Source organism: Lolium rigidum, chromosome 4 (assembly GCF_022539505.1).
Source record: "Lolium rigidum isolate FL_2022 chromosome 4, APGP_CSIRO_Lrig_0.1, whole genome shotgun sequence".
Lineage (NCBI taxonomy): Eukaryota > Viridiplantae > Streptophyta > Magnoliopsida > Poales > Poaceae > Lolium > Lolium rigidum.
Window position 1 is genome coordinate 274,648,261 of NC_061511.1, and position 3,828 is coordinate 274,652,088.

Sequence of the window (3,828 nt, forward strand, 5' to 3'; positions counted from 1 at the left end):
CGCCTCCTTTTCTTCGCGAAACCCTTCGTCCCGAAGACCTAAGCCACGAGAGGAATCCTCACGAAGGGTTACGAGCCGCCTCGCGGGGCAGAGAACACCAGAGGGAAAAGAGCTCTCCGGCGGGCAGGAATCCGCCGGGGAAATTCCCTCCCGGAGGGGGAAATCGACGCCATCGTCACCGCCATCGAGCTGGACATCATCTCCATCACCATCATCATCATCTCCGCCATCATCACCGCCATCTCCACCGCTGGACATCGTCACCGCTGTAGCAATTTGGGTTTGATCTTGATTGTTTGATATGGGAAACTCTCCCGATACTGATTTCTACTTGTTGTTTATGCTATTGACTGAAACCATTGAACCAAGGTCTATGTTCAGATTGTTATTCATCATCATATCACCTCTGATCATGTTCCATATGATGTCTCGTGAGTAGTTCGTTTAGTTCTTGAGGACATGGGTGAAGTCTAATTGTTAGTAGTGAACTATGGTTGAGTAATATTCAATGTTATCTCTACTATATTAAATGGCTAGAGGTGGTGAGATGGTTGATACGTCCGTCTCCCTCTCTCCCGTGAGGATATTCTCATGGGCCAAGCCCCGAGTTTCTCTCACGCACACGCGGCCACGCATGGGGTCAGCCCCGCCCGCAACTCCCACGATCTCTGTCTCCTCTCAAAAGCAGCACACGATCTCTGTCTCTCTCAAAAAAAGCCCACGATCGCTGTCCGTTCGCCATTCCAGTTCCCCGGCGGATCTGCCGCTTCCTCCCCATCTTCCATCACCGTCGCTTCTCCCATACGCGTACACTCTGCATCCCTCATCCGCCCACTGCTGGAAAGGACACCGCCCCCACCTCAACTCCTTTGATCCACTTGCAGCGGTTCCCTCGCAGCCGGCCCGACCTCCCGCGCCGCCGTGCCTTCCTCACGCACTACTCCCATGCTCCACACCGGCGGTGGCTGCCGGGATTCCCCTCCAGAGGCGGCCTTTGCTCCTTACCAACCCCGTGCTACCCATTCCCCATTCAAGATGGGGTCGTTGTCTTCCGCCCCATGTCCGGCACAAAGTAGCATCGTCCTCGCCTTGTAGATGACGGGAGGCACTGGCGGACGGGCACAGTATGCGATGCGGCGAGCGCGCACACATCACCACGGTGGTGGTTGGTGCATAAGGTCTGGGACTATGTGGAGCACACAGATGCATTTTGATTTACAATAATTCATCAATATTCTTGATTTAGTTCAAAAAGGCATTTGATTCATATTTATTCTTTATATATGCAGATGCATTATATTTGCTTCAGTCCTAGATGGCCGAAGATGACAAGCTTGGAAGGTGAGAATTTACAATCTATCCCCATTTTCTGTATTTTTCCTGATTTAAATATCGTTGTGGTTGTACTTCCTTTTCCCACCAATTTATACCGTGCTACTCTGTAGCAATTCATAAGTGCAAAAGGGTATTTTGTGTATTCGTCACAACTCATCAGAGGCTTATGCTCTGGATCTAGCTAACAGGAAGATATGGAAGAAGATGAGTAATCTCGCTCAGAGGATGTGTTGAAGGATTGCTTCTACGAAGGATCAGTCACTGATATGGGTCAAACCATTGACAAATTGGTGCTATATGAGGAGAGAACCGGAGTACTTCCTCCCATGTGTGACCATGATGATGACGCGATGCTGGTACCTGGTAAGAATGTGCTCATGAAAGCCCGCAGTACTTCATCCCAAGAGTAAAAGCTTTCTTCCTTATTTTCCTGAAAGATTATTACTGAATGCCACGGTCTATTGTACCGTCTCTTGTTTGCTTGTAGTGTTTTGCTTCAAATGCAATCCAGCTTGTCAAAAATTTACATGTGTTAAGACTATACCAAGGTTCAAAGATATAACCATTGGCTGTAATCCTTTGTAGCACTGGCTAACCAATGATTCGTACACCTTGTCACCGACTAATTGGATGAAACCACGTATTTCTGTTCTATTACTTGCCGTTAAGACATCATCTACCCCCTTATTCTGCAATCTTTGGCCTCCACACAGGTTACCCTCTACTGCTGATTTGCTGGTAATGGCAATGCCTGCGTGCCACCATTATTTGTTAGCTGCAATTCATCTGGTTTGAATCTGTAGTAGAATATTGTCTGTTTTTTCGTATTTGTTTAGATACACAATGTTTTCTGCAATTTACATTTTAAGTTTTAAAACTATAGTAGAATATTTCCGTTTTTGGTTGAGTGCATCTCTTAATGGATGTATAGGTCTGGTGCTATATTTGTTAAGCAAGCAAATTGTCAACACAGGTTTCTGTGAAGCAATTTCCAACTTTACTTGTAATTCCTTCATAAATTACTCTAATATAAAAATCATATGTTGACCTAGCATGCATGTATCCTGATGTTGTAATGTTATTTTAGTTACCAAGAGTTAACAAGGTTAAATGAAGCGAGCTGCTTCCTTGGCAACAGAGGCTCACAGCACCACCCCCTCGTTAGGAAGACATTTGGAATCAGTTGTAACAATCTTTCTGAAGGTAATGTGATTACTTCAATGGCTGACTTTGATATATGAACCCACACCTTTAAAGATCATAATCGTAAGTGTCTCACATTGGACTACTGTTTGCAGGAAAATTTGGCTTTATAGCGTTGTTCTGTATTGGAAATTTATGAAATCTGAGGTAAGGCATTCCATTCGAACATGTTATGGACAAGGATGCGAACCTTCGCAGATTTGCTCAATGAGGAAAAAGGACGTCTGGCTACTGAATGTAGTCCCTTTCATGGAATCTGAAAACTGAAAATCATATACGACATGGTTTGATAGGGACAATCTATAATTGGTAATATGTTCATGCAATACCTTCGTAGTTCCTGTCTATATATACCTTTCATAGTCAAACATTTTTTGTCGATTATACATTTCTTAGAATCTTTGTTGTTCGGTCAAGGATGATTTTACATCTGTACCGATGGTTTTAATTGCAGAGGCAAGTATTTGATACATGAAACTTGATAATAGTGGTTAGCCATATGAGTGACACATTTTGTTATAAGCAGTACCCTGCCGTTAACTGCTGGTTAAGTGATGGGGGCATGATAAATTGTACTGTAGAAATGCCCAAAGATATAAAAAAAATCCACATGCCTGCCATAGGTGCTCCTTGGCTAACAGTTCAGATTCTTGACTACTGTAATATGTATACTTCCATACTTTATGCATCCTATATATACTGCCGCTGCTCCATGTCTCCATACAATTGACTTCTGCTTAATATTTTTATTAATTTGCCTTTTGCATTGAAGGTTCGAGTAATTCTTGACAGACCCTTGTACATATGACTCCTTCATGTTTGACTCCTTTTTTCTGAGAAGGAAAATCAGGGATATAGCCTGGAGCATCTGCTGACCTCAAATAGTGATATTGCGACAGGAAACTCAAGTGTCGACGAGGCTCGCTGTGGTGGCGGGCGACCGCGGTGAGGCGAGCATGCCGGGGCCCGGATGAGGATCTGCTGACCTCAAATAGTGATATCACTGTTTGAGTACATCTGCCGAGGTATGATTTTAAAGGCAGTTTTTTGTTACAGTTAGGAGCATAGTTACTCTGTTTGATCAAATAGTTGAATGTTTTAGAATAAATCCCCATGTCACCCAAATGCTTTCTACGTTGTCAAATCCATTAATTGCATGCTTATTCATGCAGGTCACTTCACCCGAAGATGATTGCTTCCATGTGTACCTTGTCACATGTCATAATTAATATTGACAATTGAAGCACTGAGTACGACAGAGGGGAGCTCCCTTGGACAAGTTTCAGAACT

The 3,828-nt window shown here is 43.8% G+C and overlaps 1 long non-coding RNA gene across 1 annotated transcript; it reads left to right on the forward strand.

The window, feature by feature from the left end:
- Nucleotides 1-1,024: 1,024 nt before the first annotated feature.
- Nucleotides 1,025-3,554, forward strand: LOC124705637. Its single transcript, XR_007004119.1, has 5 exons — nt 1,025-1,178; nt 1,290-1,341; nt 1,517-1,698; nt 2,423-2,538; nt 2,634-3,554. It is a non-coding gene; the product is annotated as an uncharacterized LOC124705637 (long non-coding RNA).
- The last annotated feature ends 274 nt before the right edge of the window (nt 3,555-3,828 follow it).